The sequence below is a fragment of the Heterocephalus glaber genome, unplaced genomic scaffold (genome assembly GCF_053883595.1).
Source record: "Heterocephalus glaber isolate CG9 unplaced genomic scaffold, H.glaber_assembly_v1.0 deba00000818, whole genome shotgun sequence".
NCBI lineage: Eukaryota > Metazoa > Chordata > Mammalia > Rodentia > Bathyergidae > Heterocephalus > Heterocephalus glaber.
Window position 1 is genome coordinate 7,560,706 of NW_028258164.1, and position 23,343 is coordinate 7,584,048.

Genomic DNA, 23,343 nt, shown 5'->3' on the forward strand with positions numbered 1-23,343 from the left:
GAGTGACTACGCATTTGGATTGAAAAGACTCACAACAAATTCTATCTCTGGAAGAATTCCCAGGATCCATATGTTCTCACCATCCCACAGGGCACAGCTGAACTCTCCTTAGGTAGCCGCCCAAGAAAGAAATCGACTTGTCAACTTCACAGATTTATTTGGCAATTAGGAGGGGAAAGGGGCATCCGAATTGTCATTTAATGACGGAAACTTCCTGGACAGAGGAGAGATTCCAGTCACCCTCACTTGTATAGAGGAAGAACTCTCCTATCAACACCAGTAACCCTGGAGCTCTTCCTATTGCACCCTGCAGAGCTGAGCTAGTGAAATTAGAGAGTGCGTTGCTCCAGGTGCGGTTGAGCCCATGAAGAGGCAAAGGCTTTTGTTTCTATCTTAATAAAGCTATTGGGGACTAAGGTGGGAGAGAAGAAAGAAAAAGGAATTTAGACCTAGAGAAGTTGAGCTAAGGGCAAAGGATCCTAAAGTTCATCTTTCATTTCCTTCCCTGAGCTGCTTCCCCTTTGTTCTTCATTCATGTTTATGTGATACGCAACCCCAAAAGTCCTATATAGTGGGAGCTTCATGAGGTCATTGTAGTTAGGGATGGATGTGGAGGGGAGGACTAGTGCTTGAAGTCCTCTGCTGAAGCTGTGCCTAAAAAGAAAAATGCTCGCTTACCTAGGTACACATTCATGTAGAGAGTTAGGAGATCCAGGTGGGGACCAAGTGGGTGGCTAACAACGACAGGCCAGTTCTTGGCTTTGCCACTAAACTGTGCATGATGAATAACTTCTGCTCCCAAACTGACCTCTCAAACTTTAATCACCAGATCACTATTACCATGTCCATGGGAATCGACTTGTGGCATATAAGAAAATTCACATTGTAAAATGCCATGAAGCTTGGCCAATAATTTTGGTCACAAACTAGTCCCACTGCTTATGGCAGACTCTAGTTTCCACAGCAGTCATTTATAGGCTTTGGGACCCCATTATCTGATATTTTATTCACTCCATCAGGGGCCCAAACACCAAGAATTCCCTAGCCCAGTCAGGTGTCCTCTCCTCCTATCTGGAAGCTTTTCAACTTTTACTCTATGTGTTTGTGGATCTGGGTTCCTTAACACCTCCAATTTCTCTGTAGCTCCTTAAGATTCCCTGTGATGATACTTGGCCTTCCCCTCAAACATCTTCCTCCAACAGATAAGCTATGTTCTGCTCACCACTCTCCCTCTTTGAAGTCCCAGACACATGTGTCTCTCTTCAGTCTCTCTGCATATTCTTTACGTTTGTTGTAACTGGACATTCAAGAAGGATCCTGGGTGAGCTGAAGTCCCAGAGATGAGTAAATGGCTTCTCTGGGTTAGCAAAAAGGAGCTGAAAATGGGGACACAGCTGTGACTATTTCCAGAGAAATTTCATCAGTTTGCTCTGCAAATAATGTCAGCTCTCATCTCTGAGTGTGAGGGGTGGCTTGCTAGGGGGACCTGTCCAGGGTTTCCTAGAGGTCTAGTCCTCTACCACACATTTATCAGGCTCATTGCTGGTATAAGCAAACGTTTTGAAATAATGACCCGAGTTCTAGGCCATCCCGGCAGTTATAATTTCGCTTTCTTTATTCCACAGTGGTTTTGGATCTTCATTAGATCTTAGAAGCACAGACACTCTGGGTGGTAAGGAAACATAAAGACAGAATAGTGAATCCCAGCACCCTCCCCAGCTGTACCCCCAGACAGAGAGCTCTCCATCTGCCTGAATAGGACTGCTAATCGCTGGATAGCTCTATGGGGAATTTCATCTTGTTAAAATATCCATACATCCAGACATATCCATAAATCTCACTTCTCATTGGTCATAATTTTAATCCTACGAGAGCCCTGCATAAGACCACTTGAGTGTCTGGCTTCAGTCAAGAGTCCAAAAATCTACAAGAGATTAAAAAAATTAGAACTTGGTACAAGATCCCAATGATGAATGTAACTGTATTTTATTTATACCTAAAATGTACCATTAAACTTAATGGGAAAAAAATTAGAACTTTTAAGACTTTGGTCACAAAGACTATGAACTTTAAAGCCAAAGAGAACTGGGTTTGAGTTTTTTTTAGCTCTACCACTTCCCAGCTATGTGACCAAAAGCAAGTGACCACCCAAGACTCTGTCTTCATTTCTATAAAACGGGTTCAAGCACATCCTCTTATTTAATCCACACAGCATGCAGAGCTCTCAGCACAATATCAATAAGCATTATTTATTACAATTATTATTAGGATTATGATATTTTTCAGCTAACCATGTCTGGTTTTAATGGCCTAGTTTTGAGCAATTCTTACTCTCCTTAACCCAGTCACACTTTTCTCAAACATTTAAGTTGGCTTTTATCCTTCTGTTTTTCTAAAAGGATAATATTCAGAAAGGGTTCCACACCAAATGAGTTCAGACCCACATAGGATAAACAGGGAGCGTTAGCTCCTTATTCTCAATATCTGCTGTCTTGACTCAATTCAGGGCAACTTTTCAACTGTTTTGTGCCACATCGTCCCAGTGACTCATACTGCTCACTCTTGACTGAAACTCAGGGTGAGTTTTGCAGGAGCTACTTGTGATCCACATATCCCCCTTCCTGTGTGCATACAGTTGGTTTTCTCTTTGAAAGGGAGGGAAGGAGCAGAGAGTATTTGTTTAACATTTTATTTCTTTAGCTCATCTCTATGACCTATCTAGCTTTGCAGGCTACTAATTCTGTAGTTCATTACATTTAACCGTCTAGTCTCAAACCATCTCAGAGGTGATAACTTTGCCTTGTTTATTCTTATAAAAGAGATGCACAAAATTTATAGCAAGATCACAGCTTGATAGATGGCTCACATGTCCTAAGCTTTGTCTGAAGTCCAGAAGCTACAAAACACAGGACTAGCTTCTGGTTCTCCTCTGTCCCCAGCTTTATGGCCCTGACAACTTGTGTTTCTTCCCTGGCTTCTATATCCTCCTCAGTAAATGAGGAGATTGGCCAGTGACCTTCAAGGACTCTTCAAGCTCCACCCTGGATTTGGTGATTTGAGTCTGCAGGCCCCAAAGCACACAGTGAGGATGGCAACTCAGAGAATCTAAGTTCTCCAATTCCGAATCACACACATCTGTGACATTATCTCAGAGGGCGCCTGGTAACGTAAAGGGGCAGTTCTGACCAGAGCCCCACAGTTAATAACAAGCACCAGGAGCCCTGACAACTGCTTCTGTCCTCCTCTGGGAAAGAGGTCTAGGGCCATGCATGAAGGAAGAAAATGTGTCAGAGAGGAGAATGGCTTTGCATCAAAAGCCAGAAAGTAAAGAGATGCAGGTTGAAGTCTCTCAGGCTGCTGTAGATAACTGGGGAAGGGATGGGGTATCTCAGCCCAGTGCTGGCAGCAGGGCTGTTTATCTCTGAGTAACATCAGCCCCAAGTAACAACAGCCACCTGCCTCAGCTCCACCTCAGGGAGTCACAACAGGATGCGGTTTGACATTTGGCAGGTCTCATAAGTGGGGTGCATGTGAAAGTCGCTCCCCCCACCCACCTTCCGAGCATCAGGAGAGCCACACTGGCCACATCCTGCCCTCAGCTCTTCCTATGTAGCACTCTGCCAGTGAAGTGGAACTGCAGAGGGGAGAGAAGGGAGTCCGTAGAGGGGAGGCCAGGCATCCCAGCTCCACGTGTACTTTGGGCCCATCACCCACCCTGTCTTTCAGTCTTTCACACCTGCGGGAGGTCACACACAAGATCAGAGACTGCAGTGGTCCCGAGGAGACAGTGGAGAACAAAGGACAGCTGTGATAACTTATCTGAACCAGTTGGGCTTCCGCTGGTCCCACATCACTCAGGCATTCCCTCTTCTCACCTGTCCCCCCAACTCTGTCCTACCCCCTGCACATGTATCCTCCATTTCCTGCCACTCATGCAATGAGAGATGTCAGTGAGTCACAGATAAGGGAGCCCTAGATAATCAGCAGACTACAAAATGCACCATCCCTGGGCGTTTGAGCTGCTGTCTGTATGCCAAACAGGTTTTGCTAAAGTTTCATTCTCTAATGGCTAAGGGCTAAAAAAGCCCATGCATTTGATATTTTCTGTCTCATCTAGTAAGAGGAGGAGGAAGAACATAATGCAGGAGAGAATGAAAAAAACAGAGAGGCAGAAACCCCCAACAGTGGGCATAGGAGATCACGGCATATGAGCAGGCCAAGCTTGCTCTGTCCATCTTCAGCCCAGAGTGTGTAACTCTGGAGCACAATGGAAAGTAGCCCAATGGCTATTAGTGTCAGCAGCTTCCCAACGCTGGGCCTTTTCCATCTTCATCAAGCTGTATAGAGGCCTCATGGTACCTCCATATCAGTCCCATGGTGGCTGGGGTCCATAAGGTGATGAAGGGAGTTTCTCTGGCTCCCAGCAAGTGGCCCCGGGCCTTCCACATGCAAGAATCTAGGGATTGAGATTTTGGGAATAGTCATCCCAGCACCCCTACAGACTGAGAGCCAGGATCAAGGTCCCGGACTCTTAGAAAAGCTACAGCTTCATCTGATCAATGGAGTAAGTGAGACTGATGAACCTCCGGAAAGAGGTGGGACCTGTAATAGGATCTGCCATCCTGAGCGCAGGTTCTTTTCCCTTTGCAATCACGATGACAGGATTCTCTGTGCCACAGGAGCAGTCATGAGACTAAGATCCTTACGTGCTAACAAGGGCAGATTAAATGGAGGCTATTGCCCTGTTCTGCTGACTTTAGGTGGCTTTTAAGCCTCACCTTAAACAGGCACCTCGCCTATTGATCTGTCTCCAGACCACCATTTGCCAGGATCAGAACTTGTTTACTTACTGACTTTTCCAGAACTTACAACATTCACTGAAGTCCCCACTCTCCTGCTTGGAACATTTTATTTCCTTTGAGACGTTTTCCAAAACTTTCCTGAATATTTCACAGGATTGAAAAATCTGTTTTAAGTCTCTTACCTACTCTGCTTGACTAGTAATGACTGCCTGGAACATTTCTCTGTTAAGAAGGATTCTAAAGGGGCAGAAAGCCCCAAGCAGAAAGACCAGTGATCAGCATCTGAGTGGGTACAACATTGAGGACAAGTTTCATAGGTTTGCCATCCAAGCACATTTAGCATTTTAAATACCATTTTAAAAATTAGATACTGTAGTATCTAATTTAAGTGTTTAAAAATAAATCTTTCTTTGGGGTAAGTTACAATCAAGACATCTTATAGATTTAAGGAAAAGAAAACAGTATGTGTTGAAAATTAGACTTAGTAATAGGACTTTATAAACACAATCTCATTTAATACATGTAAAAATCCACTAAGAAGAGTATTTTAGAAATCCACTGAGAAAAGTGTGAACAAAATGAGGTCTAGAGAGATTAAATCAGTAGTCCAGAGTCATAGCAACTAGAAATTTAGACTCAAAACAAGTTTTATGACCAGGCTGTGTCTGCCCAGCACTGTCTTGGGTATACTTCATTGTGTTTATCTTCATGATAGCTCACTGTCAAGCATGTAAGAGCAGCTTAATTCATCACTGATCCTTCAAGTGCAGGAGGAACCCTTGGCCATTATCACCTACTCTATTCATTGCTCTGTGTCTCAGATTTTTCTTTGGAAATGAAATGATACTGAAAATAAACACATCTGTCTTATCCCACATTAAATGATATCAGGAACAGACTTCGAATGCCCCCTTGTGGAAGGGAAGGGATCTTAGAAAAGAAAACGTTTTTAAAGAATAAGGACGGGGGGGGGGGGTTGAGGACAGAAGGAAGCTGAGTTGCCAAGGTAACCATGGCATCTCTTCTCCACCATCCACATCAGCCTTTTGGCCTCCTTCATTTCCATCCAACATATTTCTCATTTTCAGGCCTTTTTCATTACACATGCAGCCCTCTTCTTTATCCTTAGTCTCAGTTAGCTCTTTGATCACCATCTGTCTGCTTCTTTTGCTACAAGAAATGAGAGACAGTAGAACTGAATTTCTTTTCTAAAATTGCTAAAACCCCAAAAGTAATCAAAATTCCTGTGTCTCTCCCTGGCTTAAACCTTCGGGTCTAAGCCTTCACAAAAATTCTAGTCTCAGCAGAAAGATCAATGACAGGAGAGTCTCCTGGTGTTGAAATAACTAATTAAATAACTGAATTGGCCTCCTCCGACCTGTTTACCAGCCCATCTTATGTCACACTTGGCTGCAGGTGTATCCTGCTTCTTTCAGCCACATCTGCACATACGCATATTTAGTATAGATCAACAGGCATCTGGGTCAGTAACAAGATAGTAGGCAATAATAGCAAACTTCAAGGAATGGTACATGATAGCTTAGGACCAGACACCCATACTTTGGAAATTGGAGTATGTGTAGGCAACCCACAGGTTCTATATCTTTTTATGAAGAACTTACTAAAGTTCTTTGGGGAATTCTGGCTTGACTCTTAATGATTTCTAGATCTCACCTTGGCTGGGAGCTAGAAGCCCAGTCATAAACACCCTCTCTACCCAGTCCCTGAGTGAGGGAGGGTGGGGTTTTTGCACAGATGTCTGCTCTGCCCGGTACATTGTGAGGCTCCAGGCACAGAGGTAGAAGCCAGAGTCATTGAGGAGCAGTTTCTTAGAGCTCAGGATGAACTGGCCATCCTGGGGTCTGGAGGCTGAGAGGTTTCTGAGTACCTCAGAGAACACCTCGCCAACACCGATGGAGTAGAAGAGCAGCTGGAGGGCCCCTCCTGCTACCTGCTGGTACCAGTATAGATTGGGGCTTGATTTCCCCTTCACGATGCACTCCAGAGAGAGGGGGCTGCCCACAAGCTGCACCTTGGTAACTGGCCATTGATGGATAGTCTGAGCTCTGGCACCTGCGAAAAAGGTAAAGCACTGCTGAGAGAGGAAAAACCTCTACCTGGCTTGCCTCTCAGACAGGTAGTGGCTCAAGCCTTTCCATGGTTCAAGCTCATGGAATCAGTCATGGGGAACAAATTCGGGAGAACCAAGTGCACAAAATATCACTGGCCTGGGGGACACTGAAAGATCAGAGTCCTTCCCAGAGGACAGAGACAACCCAGACTTAGCACACCAGTCTCTAGGACAAAAGTGCTATACCCATTCCAGGCAGTTGGAGAAATAAAGTGAAGAGAGGCAACCCAGCCACTGAGGCTCTGGATCCCAGGGTGGGAATGAGGGTAGGAATCTGAAGGTAGAGCTGCAGTTGTTAGAGCTAGAGCACCCACCTAAGGAAGTGCCCAGGAGAAAGGCAAGGAGGGAGCATAGCATAGTTCCAGAAAGCCTTTGCCTCAGCTAGTCTCCTCTTCTGGACCACAGACACACCCTGCCCCTCCTTCTTGAAGATTTGCTGCCAGTGCAGAGGGATCCCATCCCCTTAAGCTGGGGAGAAAAGAGGCTGGTTCAATGTATGTGATGAATCATCCCCACCCTCCCTGGGAACGGGCTGTGCCCTGCACTTGTCATCATACTGCAATCTTGCTGATGTCCTGGGGCTCAAGCACATTTAGAGACTTGTTCACCCGTAAACAAGAGACAAGGTTTTGGTGTTTTCTCCCTCCAGGAGATATCGAAAGTCTCTGACCATTAAATAAGCTGTGATAGTGGCAGGATGATGAAAAGGGACATTGGTCTCTCTGAAGTCAGAAAGTAGTGCTAGGGCAGGTCACCTGGGTGGCTGGGAAGGAGATAAAAGCAGGAGGGCTTAAGAGATACAGGTCTTCAGGGTGGGTGTGCAAAGCAGAAATGTTTAGTTCCGAGAGAAGGCAACTGCTATGATAGGATCACCCTCATCCTTTTCATCCCTGTCAGAAAGAATTCAAGACCCAGACAGGCACAATTAACTACTGAACTGATCAAAGTTGGCCTTTGTGCTCCATGTGCTCCCAATGGTTCCACCAGATCTAAGTATTCTACAAATGCAGTGTAGGGCACAGGAAACACCATGGAGCCTTGGAAACAAATGGGTCTTAGTTCATGTCCCAGCTCTGCTTGGTGCTGTCTCACAATCTCTGATCCTTATTTTTCTCATCTATAAAAGGAGAAAGAGGATTAGACTCTTATAGATGGTTGAAAGTTGTGTATTTCCTGGTACACTGCAGGCACTCCTACAACGGCTGGCTTAAACCCAAGCCTGCAGCAAAGACTGGAAGATTTACAAGAAGATAGGGAGGTGGGTGGGAGCTGAAGAGCCAACAGAGACACAGGAAGCAAACTTAGGGGGAAGATTATCTAAGCAGCTGGTGTAGCCTCATTCTGCTGAAATGAGACACAGGACTCTAGGATGCTTGGACCACTGCCCGCATGTCCCTTGGAGCTTCCTTGCTTTCTCTGTCTATGCCTGTTCTTCATTTTTTACATAGTTCTTCAACTTGGGTTGCATGTGGTAAAGTGGTTTAAAGGGAGAACTTGGAAAAGGAAGCAGTAAAAAGTGGTCAAATAGGGAGAATGAGCCTGAAGCAAATCAGGCATTTATAAGGCTTTTCCAGTTCATCAGGGTTTAATAAAGTAATTTATTTGTTTTGGTGCTAATGCTGTAATCATTCAATTCCAAGTTAATGTTTGAGTCCTTTCCTCTGATAGCTATAGCACATTTTATTTGTTTGCACTTGAATGTACTGTATTTGGGAAGGGTGTGTTTTATCTTTCCTAAGTGTAATCCTCTTATAACCTTTATTTAAATGAGAAATCAATTGATAAATAAAATGTGCATTCAGTGAATATGTAGAACATATAATGAAAAATAGCTATAGGCAATTAAACAAGCCAATGTTTTATGATTGTTCAATCTCAGTTTTTATAAATCTGTTAATAGCTATGCATGTCAGGATTACAGGGAAGGAATGCATGATGAATATTCACATGCAACCTATGTCTCCCATTTCTTCCATTTCTGTCCTTATTCCTCTTCACTTCTGGAATTGTAACGGAGTTAGACTGGAGTGGGGATGAGAAGTGGACAGAGGGTGGCAGTGGATACATAGAAGGAGAACTGTTTTTGCTGTCTTTCCAAATGCTCATCTTTGCATGTGACTGGCAGGCTTTCAGGCTAGCACAGCCCATGAGACCTGCCCTAACTCATCAGCTGCATTGGCTCAGGGTCATTACCAAGTGTAGAAAGCAATGTAATCTTGGTCCTGTGGGATGGCACAGCAGATTGGAGGGTGAAGAGACTTATCAGTCAGACCACAGTAACCAGCTGGCTCCTGACTTCCTGATCATTACCACAACTGTAGCATGAAGCTTTTTCCATATGGCTGATGTCCTAGAAAAAAATATCTCCTCATTCTCCAGCCCCATCTACAATACAGCTTACTCATTCAGTCACTAAAGTCACTCATCTCCTTCTGAAATGTGCATGTGGCTGTGATTCCCCTGCTCCATGGCTGCAGAGCTCTGGGGGTGGGGGGGTCTGGCCACACTTCCGGCCCAGATGAGGAGATATCCACCAGACTAGCCAGCTCTGGCTTGACCTATGCCTTGCTCTTCCTCACCCTTGGCCTGGCCCTTGGAAGCATATTTTCAAATTCTTTTGTTACCATCTTGGGCTTCTTTCTCAAACACTACTATATAATTTTTTTTTTTTTTTTTTTTTGGTACCGAGGATCGAACTCTGGGTCCTTGCGCTTGCGCAGCAGGCTGCGAAACCGCTGAGCTAAATCCCCGGCCCCTATCAAACACTACTATATATTCTTTCTTTTCCCAGTTTTTATTTTTTATTGGTAAGTGTTTGCAGTACGTAATGAGTATATTCCTCATGGGGAGTCAGCACATGTACATAACACATCTCAATTCTTTTTTCATCTCTTTCCCCTTCCCTCCTCCTCCTCCCTCCATCTCTGGATCACCTTCTCATTTGAAAAATATCTCTCTCCCTACTCCCTATTATCTACTGTACCTTTTTTTTGCTCTTTATTTTCACTTTGGGTTTCTCAAATGAGAGAAACTGTGTGACATTTAAACTGGTGCATCCAATTTATTTCACTTGGCCTTATGGTCTCAAGGTGCATCAATTTTCCTACATCTGAGTCAAATCTATCTTTCTTATGGCAGAATAGCACTCTATTGTGTATAAATACCTCATTTTCTTTATCCATTCAGTTGATGAACATATAGGCTGCTTCCAAGATTTAGCTATTATGGGTTGTGCTGCTATAAATGTGGGTATGCATACATCACTGCAATATGATTCATGAATTGCTAACAAGAGGATAAAACTTTATGTATGAAGAAAATGGTAATATAAGTTAATTCTTTTTTCATTTTAAAATTAAAATTATTCCTATATAATAGATTTGGAAGATACTTACAAAGGTCTCTATTCCTCTACAGAAGAGTTAAAAATTACTAAAGCTGATAGGAAGGAGGAAAAGTCAGCCAAAGAGATGTTCCTGAATTTCTACTCTAGTTTGAAGGTACCTCCAAGAAGCATATGTTAGAAACTTAATCACTATTGTAACAGTTAAGAGATGAAATATTTAAGAAATGATTAAGGCCCTGAGGGTTGTGCCCATTAGGATGGATTAATGGGCCCAGTGTGGTGGCACAAACTTGTTTTCTCAGCACTCTTTGAGGCTGAGGCAGGAGAATGGCAAATTCAAGCCCAACCTGGGCAATTTAACAACTTACTGGATCCCTGTCTTAAAAAAAAAAGCCTTAGAATATGAAGAGCCCTTTAATAATGTATGTTATCATTAGATTGCTTAAAGCCAATGATAAAGAAAAATTTTAAAAGTATCCAGAGTAGGACCAGGGATTTAGCTCAGTGGTTCCAGGACCTGCTTTGCAAGTGTAAGGTCCCGAGTTCGATCCCTAGTACCAAAAAAACAAAATAAAACAAAAAGTATCCAGAGTAGAAGACAAACGTACAAATGACAAAGACAGGTTTTTATGATTTGGATCTAGAATGTCACTCCAAAGCCTCGAATATTCAGGAGTCAGACTCTGGAAAGGTGATCTATTATGGGGCCCTATAGCTGACTTGCTGTGAAGAGTTGAGCCTGGTTGGAAGTGGACCGCTAGTGCGCTAGTGTATTCCTGTCCCTGGATTCTCTTCCTCCCTCTCCCTCCCTCTCCCTCTCTCTCTCTCTCTCTCTCTCTCTCTCTCTCCTTCTCTCCCTCTCTCTTTCCTTTTCTCCTTTCTGACTGCCAAGGGTTGAGTACCTTTTGCTCTGCCACACCCCTCTGCCATCCCCTGGAAAGAGCCCAAACGAATCTTTCCTTCTGCCGTGTCAGGTGTTGTATCCCAGCAATGGGAAAGTGACCAAGATGGGGATCATGTTATCATAAACTGGCCAAGAGATTATGGAGCAAAAAGCTTAAAGTAAGGGGGGGAGTTACCAACTGTGAATCCTATATCCAATGAAAAATATTTCAAAAAGTTCGAGATAATAAACTTTATTTTTACAACTGTGTCTCATATGTTCTGACATGCAAAAATTAAAATAATACAATTCATCAACAGGAAACCCTTGAGCACATTATAAGAAATGCTAAGTAATGTCTTTCAGGCAAAATAAAAACAAGTCCAGATGGAGTTGATAGATAAACTCTGGGGAGAGGTAAAAAAAAGTTTGGATTTATAGTTTTGGCAGATCTAATGAATACAAATATTGCAACCATGGCCAAATTCAAGCTAGTGACAGTTTAAAAACTAGGTTGGAAAATTTCTTAATATTTTACAATTGGATTTAATAAGCTAGTCCAAGTTAACTATATAATATTATTGGTGGAAAATCAGTAGTAAATATGTGATAAATATAAAATCAACATTTCACATCATTTAAAAAATCTCTTAAAAGCAAGTGGTCTTTTAATTCCAACCAAAATGAAGGAAGGGACTAAATATATGCAAATCAACAATTTTCAAAACATTAGTCATCAGGGAGCAAAGAACAGGTTAAATTAAAATGAGCTTTAAATTGCCTAAATTTCTGCTTTAAGTGAACTTCCAGACCATGACACACAGAAGTGAAATCCAAGGAAAGACCAGTCAAATCATGAGTTGAGGAGACAACTGAGAGTCTAAAAAGAATAAGGCAGGTAGAGTTCACAGGGCTGAGACGGGAGAGAACTGCATAGAGAGAATGTCAGGAATCTTCAGAGAGCCCCTCAGTATTCATTAGAGACCTGCTCAGAGCAGGGAACCTACCTGTTGGGAAGATAACTGCACAAAAGGATTAAGGAGAATAGTCATAATTGGATCTCATACAAGGCCAGAAAAACCTGAAAACTCACAAAACATTGAGTAGTGATCTTGGAAGTATTTTGATTTAGAGGTAGAGAATAATTATTCCTAGTAGGCTGGAGTAAATGCTGCTCTGCATTTGCCTGCCTAGCAAATCTTTAAAGCCAGACACAAAAGAATCAGGCTGTTTCCAAGAAACTTAACTGTTCGAAAGCAGAGCTTATGAACACTTATGGTTTCAAGATCAAAGTAAAACTCAATGAGTACCATGCAATAAAAATTACCAGGAATGCAAAGAAACAGACAAATTTTATTCATAAGAAGGAGAAAAATAAATTAATCAAACTGACCCAGAACTGACACAGATCTTAGAATTAGAAAACAGTTATTACAATTGTATCCCACATGTTCAAAAAGGGAAAGATTTAATGTGTTAAGCACAGATACAAAAGTATAAAAAACCCAACTCAAACGAATGCAAGTGAAAGTTACAATGTCTGAGATGAAAAATATATACTGAATAAAATCAGTGGTAGATTAGACAATAATGAATAAAATATTAATAAACTTGATGTCATAGTCATAGAAACAAACCAAAATAAATTGGAGACAGAAAAATGTTAAAAAAACAGACAATCAGTGAGTTATAGGAAAATTTCAAGTGGACTAATCTGATTGTGGCCCCCTCACACAAGGAAGGAGATGTGAAGACAGAAGAATAAAATTAGAAGAAAACATGACCAAAATCTTCCAAATGAAAAAAATCTCTAAACTCACAAATGCATGACCCCCAAGTGTGTGAACATGTACACACAGACCTCCCACCAAAGAATATTATCATGGCATTGGTCAAAACTTGTGTTAAAAAGAAAATATGAAAAACAATAAGAGAATTAAGACATGTTTTGTACAGTGGAACAAGATAAGAAAGACAGGTTTTTTGATGAAAACAATGTGAGAATACAGTAGAATATTATCTTTAAAGTGCTGAAGGAAAAGGATATTTTTTGATCATAGTCATTTTAACAGGTTTGGGGAGTTCTCATTGTCATTCTGATCTGTATTTTCCTGATAATTAGTAATGTCCAGCAATTTTATATAGCTTTTAAAAATAAACCTCTGGCCATTTGAATGTCTTCTGTGGAAAAATCTCTAGCCATTAAAAAAGATCATTAGTAATGTTGAGCAAAGAATAAAGAATAAAGTCTATTCTTTATGAAGATGTCCTTTACCGTTATTTAATGGAGTGGATTATTCACTTTGTATATTTGTTTTTGCTATTTACAGTATGATTTTCTCATATATGTTTGGATTTTAAATCGTAATTAGGTATATTGTTTTCAAATATTTTCTCCCATTCCATGGGTTCCCTTTTTACCTTGTTGATATTTTGTTTGTTATGCAGAAAAAATCCATCTCACTTGATTGAATTTATTACTATATTTTTGTAGCTATTATATATGGGGTTGTTTTCTTAATCTTTTTAATAGGTTCTTACTTGTGTTTAAAATGCAAATGATTTATTTGTGTGTTGAGTTTGTGCCCAGTGACTTTTCTGGATTCATTTAGTAGTTTTAATGGGGTGGAGTATTTAAGATTTTCTACATCTAACATTATGTCATTTGCAAACACAGACAATTTAACTTCTTCCTTTCTGATTTGGTTCCCACCTACTTATTTTTCCTGCCTAACTGCTCTGGCTAGTATTTCCAGTAGTGTGTTGGAAGTGGTAGGAGTCAACCTTGCTGTTTTGGTCTTGAATTTAGAAGAAAAGTTTTTTTATTTTTACTGCTGTATATAATGTTAGCTGTACTCTTATGGCACATGATCTTTATTGTGTTGAAGTACATTCTTTCTATATCTAATTTTTTGAGTATTTCTATGACAAAAAGAAACTTTGTTGAATGTGTTCTGCATGGATTGAGATAATCAAATATTTTTCCTTCATTTTATTAATATGGTATTTATCCATTTGCATATGTTGAACCATTCTTGCATCCCTGGGATACATTTCACTTGATCATGGTTTCTTCTAATATGTTGAGGTTGTGTTTTGTTTTATTTTGTTTTGTTTGAGATAGAGTTTTACTATGCAGTACAGGCTGGTCTTGAACTCACTATGTACCCCAGGCTGGCCTCAAACTTAAAGTAATCTTCCTTCATCAGCCTCCACAGTGCTGGGATTACAGGAATGGCCACCATGCCCAGCCTTGTAATTCATTAGCAAGCTATTGAATCTAGCTTGCTTGTACTCTGTTTGGGATTTTTGCAGCAGTGTCCACCAGGAAAGTTGATTTCTAATTTTCTTTTGGTAGTATTGATTTCTGTCTTTGTATCAGAAGATTTAGAAGTGTTTGGTCCTCTTCACTTTCTTGGAAGAATATGAGAACAATTGGTATTAATTCTTTAAATGTTTGACAGAATTTACCAGTGAAGCCCTTTTCTTACATTGGGGATTTTATTATTACTGATTCTATCCCCTTCCTCATTATTAGTCTGTTCAAATTTTCTATTACTTCAAGATACTGAATTAAACATACTTCTTTCTACTACAGCTTTATTAAAGGTACATTGATAAATAATAAACATATTTAAAATGTTCAGTGTAATAAGCTTTGACCTATTAAACACCTGGGAAATCATAAAACAAATTAAGATGCTGAACTTACAGATCACTTCCTATTGTTTCCTTGTGTCCTGTGATAATCCCTCCTCCTCTTTCATACTGTCCCCCAACAAACAATGATGCATGCTTATAGGAGTAGATTCCCTTGCAGTTAATAGAATCTTTATACAATCAAATCATAGAATATGTCCACATTTTTTGTCTTTTTACTTTTATTTATCAGAATTATTTTGGAGTTTCCTCATGTTGTTAAAATATAAACAGCTAATTTTTTTTATTGGTGAGCAGTATTCTATTGTGTGGATATACCACAACTTCTTTATCCATTCACCCATTGATACCTGGATTGTTTCCAGTGTTAGTATATTTAATTCAGTATTTGAATAATAGAAAAATACTGAGAAAATTTGAACAGGAGAGTACCTTAATGGCTATAGCATTTTAATTAATTAATCACAATTAGTCACAATTAGTCAATGCGAAACAGGTTTTGTGCTGAAGATTTTTCAGAGAGACAAGAGAGGTTGTTTTTAGTGCATACTGCACCACAGAGCTTCATAACTTCCCTCCTAAACATGTCTGTGCCAAATTTCCATTCTGGATACCAGATACCTTTTTCTTCCTCTCTTTTTCCACAGCCACTCCCATCTCATTATAGGCCCAGACAGTTCAGCTCTTGGAAAGCAAATCCATCAAAACAAGGATCCAACAGCACATCAGCCCTATGTGGAAAGCAGTTGGATAACCAGCTCTTTGTATTCAAGCGTAATACTTTACTGATGTTTTCCTCCTACCCATGTCTCTTCACCAAAAGTGGGTCATCAAATAATTCAGTAGATAAAGCAAATTTTTCTCCAGGCAGAATTCTGCCAATGAAGAAAACATATTACACACACACATACACACACATGCTCACACATGCATACACACAGATAACATCACAGAAACTGGTTTGGGAAAGAGGAGAATAATAATCATCATTTATTGTTCTAAATTCAAAGTTGTAGTACTATAATTTCATGAGAAAAAGTCAAAGCTTAGACTTACACTGAGTCATCAGGACTAGTGATACCTTCTTGGGAGTCATGTGTACATAGAGGTAACAGTTAAACACAGTTGATGAGATCTCCAAATTAACAAGTGAAAGAAAAAAGAATAAAATCTCAAAACAGGAATTTCTGACCATTCACACTTTTAGGCAAAAGGAGAAAAAAAACCTTGAGAAAGGAAATAGTTCATCCTAGAAGCAAGAAGAGAAGTTAGATGCTGCCTTGGAAAAGAAGATTAAAAAGAGATGGCAACAGGTTTTTAACAGCTATTTCAACATCAATAAAATAGGACTTCGTAGAATAATCAATTTAACTGACTAGAAGAGATGACAGTAGTGGGTGAGGAGCACTTGTTGACAAGTTTAAGAGTGCAGAGAACAAGGGAGGAGTTAAAGGGAGTGGTGGATTTGCATTCAGTCTTTTATGTGAAGATAACTGCAATTTGATTACATTTGAAGGCCAAGGGGAAGAAATCCTTGGAGACACAAAACGGAAGATGCTGAAGAGAGATAAATCAAGAAACAAAAGAAGCATGGGGAACTTAATTCTCGGGCACCAGGAGAATTTCCTCCTGAGAAATATGAGTGAAAGAAGAAAAAGGAATATGAAAAACAGAATTGTAATGGTGAAAGCAAATAAACATAAGATGCTTAATCTAATGATCAGTAAAATGTGAATTAAAAGAAGGATACCATGATTGGCAAAATTAAAAGAATCAATAATATGTGATGTTGGTGAGCATACAGGGAAATTATCTCATACACAGTAGAAAAATAAACCACAGTAGTCTTTCTGGAGGTCCATTTAGCAGTATTTATGATAAATGTACATTACATTTTACTTCACAATTCAAAGAAAGAACTACATAAAAATACATACACATGTGGGCAACTAATTTTGCCAAGGTGTGTGCCATAGCACTGTTTGCAAATGGAAAAATACATGACTTATACAAATGCCTATCAGTAAATAAATGGACAAGTCTGATGGAGACCACTCTGGGCCAGCAACAAATTCATAAATTGGCTTCTCATATTAGAAATCTGGGACTACCTGTTACCCCACAATGGCCTGCCTGAAGAGCCAGGAGTTGCTTTGTGGAAACAAAACAACTCCCTACACCACTGGTTACAGCAGAAGTGTCAATGATCCATGAAGCTGTGACAGCTTGGATGGCAAGACAGTAGTGCAGCTAAGGGCAGCATGACTCATACAGAAAACTCTAATAGAGGTAAAAATTAATCCATGGGAAGAAACAAAGTTCCCATTAATCAGTGATCTGTTTCTATTACAATGTCTTGTTTCCTGGTTGCTAAGACCCTGCTCGAGTCAGTGCTCTCCACCTCACTGTTCCCTGTATTGCCCCTCAACCCTTCTAGAAGCTGCATGTTCAATACACAGTGGCAATCTCCAGGAGACAGTGTCTTAGCCAGATAAGAGCTTTGACCTTCCTGGGGCCCCCGTTTATGCATTAAGATCTTGTCTTTGTTAATACATTCACCATACCCTTGGTCAAGTGATTGGGGATCTAATCAGCTTCCAATACAAGTCAATATACATGATGTACAATACTATGAAGTAATTATCATAAACAAAATACGGTATTATGTGCTAATGTGGAAAAATTCCCAATACATATTACCTGGTTGTAAAGGCAAGTGGTGAAGTAATGTGCATAAAGCAATACAATTTTTATCAAAATATAAACACATATGCAAAGCAATCTGTGTACAGATATGTGTGTGTGTGTGTGTGTGTGTGTGTATAGAGGGGTACATATCGATGTGTATGGATACACGCATACATAGTCACAAATATACCAGGTGCTCGCTTCAGTAGCACATATACTAAAATTAGTAGTCAGTAGGTCCATATTATGCATTTCTATGTATGTTATTTTAGTGTGGAATACAAAAATTCATAAAGAAAAGGGGGTAGAAAATGCACACTGATTGGTAATGAAGGACCCTAGTTAGCAAGACAGACTCCATATTGCTGCTTGACCCACCTGTCTGCCCTTTAGATGAACTCAGAAGAAGGAAGTTTAGAAACCTCCTCCCCTTAGAAAGTCTCTTTAGAAACAACAATTAATCAACTATTGTTTTACCAATGTTCTAACGGCAGGACATTCCGCTTCTGCACCTTTTGCTTGCTTTACTAGTTCTATCCCATAGCGGGGCCTAGAAACTGCTGGCCTCAAAGGTGCATAAAGTATGTCTGTCTCCCCCCAGTTGGGGTTCCAGTCTGATGCTTGGCTCAGGACCCGGCCGGTAATATACTCCTGTGTGGATTTAATATCGGTCTCTGGTTGGTTCTCTCTCGCTGAGTGCAACAGGTAACAGTGGTTATTTCTGGGGGAAGATAGAAGGAAAGTGTCAAGAGAGACTTTGTTTGATTTACAGTGTTTTTGAGTGATGTTAGAACTAAGACTTTGAGGAGTCACTCAATAGAAACACTGTGTTCCTAAGTGAAGTCCAGAGGAAGAAATAGAGAAAAGAAAGTGAGTCAGTGATTGAATTATCTCTGGATGTGAAAATGGGTCAGCAGAAGATGCTAAGGCATCGATCTTAGGAGGGCTGCAGGGATAAAAGGCAAAGGATTCAAAGAATGCCCAGCAGAGCGAGGCAATTAGAGATAGCCACAAGCACTGCCAGTGTCACCAGCCACTGTGGGCCCTGCTGTGGTGCTGGTTTTGGAGACCTCTCAATGGAAGAGAAAAGTAGGGTGTTGGTATTGTAAGAACAGAATTGGGTTTTAGGTGGGGCAAGGATAGAAATCTAGAAAAAGTTGAGGAAAAGTGAGCAATGTAGGACAGGTCAACCACTAACTGTATAAGGTGACCCACACCCAGAGCACAAGACTGTGTGCCAGGGCAGGATGGCTAACAAGAGCCAAGTGAAATCAGGCAGGGTGGCGGGCTGCCCAGGGAGCTCTGGGTGTGGTTAATTGGGATAATGGAGACATTAGGGCAGGCAGCAGGAAGGGAGCTTTCAGAGGAGAGTCAGAGTGAGAACTGGGGTGTCCAGCTACTACTCCCAGACCATGTAGGTCAGAGCAGGAAAATGAAGTTCGAGAGGCGAGAAGCCAGTGTACGCAAGGGTGCACACACACTTTCTCTCACGCACACACCCTGGCATTCCAAAGGCAAGGCACCTCATGAGTCACCAACAGTGACAATTACCTGACACATCGAGTGTTTTCATACTTGTCTGCTTTGGTAAGAGCAGTCATGTGAGAAAGTTTCGCTTTCTGTCTCCACTTCAAATCTTGCTGTGCTGTGTTTCAAGTTATGGGTGAGATCCTAATTGAACTGTCTTTTGTGGAAAGACGTGGAGAAAAATTTCAGGAAAGTAAAAGGTTGCAAAACAAAGTGAAAAAACTATATGTTTCCTATACAAATTGAAAGTAAATGACAAAGCAATTTCCAAAACAAGTTTTAAAATTAGTGGGTTAAAGAGACATAAAATGGCCAGTTTCTTTTGTCTAGTAAGTAGCAGCCTCTGAGTGCTTGCTGTGCCCGGGTACAATCTGGTTGTTTTCATCCAGCATCACCTGGAGTAAAGCACCATGATCCCAGGAGGCAGTGGTTATTTGTCCCATTCAAGGAACAAGGACACTGAGGTTTGGAGAGCTGAATGACGCTCAGAGTCACAGCACACGGGCAGCATGTGGTGTGATCTAAAGCGTGCAGGGTGAGCTCAGTGTTTCATCTGCACACTGTGATATCTCTCTCAGTGTGAGAGCAGCAGGCCCTGCATAGCTACTGTGCAGAGGACTTGCTGGCCTCAGACACCGTGAGAGCTCGGGGCCCCCAGGTCTGGTTCTTAGTAACTTCATCCTGACAAGGGCCTGTGCCACCAGGGCTCTATGTATCACTCCACTCCACAGATAAGAAAGCTGAGTGCAGACAGTTGTATAGCTCTGCTCACAGCCACAAGGTTAGGTCAGTAGTTGAGCCAGGATTCCAACCTGGAGTCGGAATCCAAAGTTCTCACTGATGGTTCTCTCTGCTATTATGGTGGGTGTTTAGTTGTGCTTCCTCATGGATAGGAAGAAGAAAAAATCTAGGATCACACAGAGGAGATTATTGGTTTTTGTTTTTGTTTTTGTGTAGATTTTCCCTTTCACGAATTTTGAGCAAAAAAAAGGAAAAATCCATGTTTTCTTTTTGCATTTGTGTTTGCCATCTTAGGAGTTGCAAATATATGGAAAGCAATAATCATGGCCCAGAAATTGAGTTACAGGATTCTCAAATCCTTCTTGGAACTAAGGGCTTCTATGCTAAGTGAAATAGTGCTCCAAAGAAAGTTTGTTAGAACATCAGGGAATATGAGAAAGAGAGATGCAAGTTGGACCAAAGTCTAAAATACTAAATAATAACAATAATATTAAGGATTTATTGAGTGTTTACTATGTTTGTTATATATGCAGAAGATCTTTCTCATGATAGGACAATCAGAACCTCATCCAGAACATGAAGTCAGCATCCAGTGGGTAGAAGGTTAGATCCAATAATCTGTAAGATCTTATCAGATATGGTTCATCTACAAATATTACCAAGTAAAGAAGGGCCTCTTTTTTATTTTTATTTTTTTTGTACTGGGGATCAAACTCAGGACCTTGCGCTTGAGAGGCAGGCAGCGGAAACACTGAGCTAAATCCCTGGCCAAGGGCCTCTTCTTTGAACTCTGGGATTCTATGATTCTAGAAACAAGTGGATTTATAAGAACATAGCCAAAGAAACAAGTTGTTTGCGACCTGATTATAAGAGAATATAATAATAAGGAAGTACACACACACACACACACACACACACACACACACACATGCACAGAAACAGAGACACAGAGACACGGAAAAAGGTAGAGAGATAAAAAAGAGAAGTAAATCTAGAGAGTAGTAGGTAGAGAACATGCATGATGTACCTACATAAAATTTAGGAGCTTTAACAAAAGAAGAAAATCAGGAGAGGAAACAAATTTTCTAGTAATACGATTTTCCAAGGAGCATCAGCACATTTAATGAAATAAAAGATTCCAGTAGAATTCACTGAAATAAACACATATGATTCAGATAGGGTCCTGAGAGATGCACTTTGATAAAGAACCTGCTTCTAAACTTTTCCTAAGCTATAGATTTCCCAAAGATTCCATTCCTCAATGGTAAGAAAATAGCATAGATTCTGGTTATGTCTGTGAGACATTATTTCTTTTAAATATCTATATTTGAAGTCTATTTAAATGTAGTATCTTACAAAAATGAATGTTTCATTGATAGAACCAGATGCTTGATGGAAGGAAAATGAAAAGAAATGAGAGGAACAGAGCTGCTCTGCCCAGCTGGGAATGGGCTGGAGAGGAGGAATGCTGTCCTTTCCTATGGGTTCTGACCAGGGAAGGGAGAACCTCTCATGGATGAGGAGGGTCACCAGCAAGGTGTCAGTGACCAAGACCTCTCTCCCAATTCTCCTGTAAGCCTTTTCTTGGGTCCATGGTGGAACAGCTGAGGCAGGCTCTGCTGTGGGAGGCTGTGGGACTTTCTCTCTCTCTGTCTCTCTCTCTCTCTCTGTCTCTGTCTCTCTCACTCTCATGAACACACAGAAACACTGACACACACACACACACACACACACACACACCTCAGAAGAGAACAAGACAGTGGACTCTGCACATTTCATGAAGTCCCTAGTTGTGGCCATTATCTCTAGGATTAAGGAAACTATAATTAGGAAAGGAAAAATATTAAGAGGAAATATTTTCATTAATAGCAGAAGGTTGACTGACAAGAGCTACAAATCCCAATTCAGCAGCACTCCTACATTTTCTCCTAGCAATGCCCAAGTGTGAGCAAAGTAAAGGATCAGAAGATAAGGACTGAAGACAGATGCTGCTATGTAATAATGGCCCTGGAATCTTCAAAACATCAATGTAATGAAATTTCAAGGAGAAGGTATTAAAAGATATTTGTCATGTGTATGTGTCATATTATTTGAGATCATTAGACCAGTGAAAAGAGAACAAAGAAACTCAGTGTGGATGCAAGTAGCCTGTGAGGCATGAGCAGAATTCCTAAGATGTACTACATGTAGACACAGAGGAAAGCAACCTCTGAAACACACATGATTGGATAAAATGCAGCTGGAATGTGCTGGACATAGCAAGGGATGGGAAAAAATGGGAAGCCACTGTTGCAAGTCCAACCCACACGGGGAACAAGCAGGTGCCCACTGCAGGCGGTGCGGGGACATAGAGGATGAGTGACCGTGAGGGTCTACTAACCTGCGTCACTGCTGACAGGGCCTGTGAGAGGGTGTCATTTGGCTCTTCACAAAGGGAATCATTACAAGCAGGAAGTGTTATTTCAAGACTGAGTAAAGGAACATTATTTCCATTTTGGAACCCACAGATTATATTCATCAAAATTAAAATTTTCTCTTTAATTGACTGTGGTGGGAACCGTCTTATCAGCCCACCGTGGCTTCATAGACTTATTGGTACCTACAATGGAAGGTCCTCATCATAAAGTCAACCCATGGCATTTAGGGACAAAAATAATGAGTCTTACATTTGGAAAAGAATTTGTCACTTCACACCCATAGCTCAAGAGTAGTAAAGATTTGAACCCTAGGATCCATGGAATGAGAAAACGGGACCTGAGAGGCTGCTTGAAGAGCAGTTGGAGCAAGAGCAGATGTCAGTGAAGAAATGCATTCTTCCTGGAAGGAAGTTTGGGGCCCAGAGAATCATGGAGGGGCAAAAATTATCCAGAGTGCAGAAAGAGGGTTAGTTGGTCAATGGAAGAAGAAAGCATCAGTGGAATCCAGCTTAATGGAAAGTAAAAATGAGAGTAAAGATTTAACTCTGTGAAAAACATGTTATGTACACAGAGGAAGGCAAATCAAAAGAGCAGAACATCTCCAAAGCATCTACTTTGTTGACCACTAAAAGACGTAATCGTATCACACACATGACTGAACACACACATCACACACATACGACTGATGGCATCATGGGCCAAGCATCGATTCTCAATTACCCAGGCCCAGAATTTGGTTTGCACCATCAGAAAAAAGTGGATCTATCTCTTATGGTCCATTCAAGTGCAAAGAAATGGTCATTGTAAGAACAACACTGTCACAGAATGTCAATTTAAAATGATAAATAAATAAATAAATAAATAAATAAAATTTAAGTGTTAAAGATGTAATTGTTATGTGTTCTGGGGGCAACTTCTTTGGGCAGCACATCATTTTTTTCTCTAGAGTTGGCATATAGGAAGCTAAGAGAGAGTTGGAAGCTGACTGGGTGAGTACAGGCAGCTCAAACGAAGGGTTACATCAGCCTGGGTGAACCTGGGGCATCTACCTGAACAGGAGGAATTCCCTGCATTAAGGACCACTTGTTCATCGCCTGTTCCTCCACTGTGTGCCTATTACATCAGATCACAGCGACGTCCTCTGAGTT

At 40.9% G+C, this 23,343-nt stretch overlaps 2 long non-coding RNA genes across 4 annotated transcripts; one reads left to right on the forward strand and one right to left on the reverse strand.

Moving 5' to 3' along the window:
- Positions 1 to 5,277: 5,277 nt before the first annotated feature.
- Positions 5,278 to 7,657, reverse strand: LOC147828952 (uncharacterized). 2 transcript variants are annotated; one of them, XR_015449894.1, is made up of 4 exons: positions 7,491 to 7,657; positions 7,248 to 7,401; positions 6,477 to 6,875; positions 5,278 to 5,972 (listed from the first exon to the last, which is right to left on the reverse strand). It is a non-coding gene; the product is annotated as an uncharacterized LOC147828952 (long non-coding RNA). The 2 variants fall into 2 exon arrangements; XR_015449893.1 differs by lacking the exon at positions 7,491 to 7,657 and having other exon boundaries at positions 7,248 to 7,448.
- LOC147828953 (uncharacterized) lies at positions 6,529 to 21,851 on the forward strand. Of its 2 annotated transcripts, none has more exons than XR_015449898.1 (2): positions 6,529 to 6,886; positions 16,339 to 16,539. It is a non-coding gene; the product is annotated as an uncharacterized LOC147828953 (long non-coding RNA). The 2 variants fall into 2 exon arrangements; XR_015449899.1 differs by lacking the exon at positions 16,339 to 16,539 and adding an exon at positions 21,711 to 21,851 and having other exon boundaries at positions 6,556 to 6,886.
- Positions 21,852 to 23,343: the final 1,492 nt, after the last annotated feature.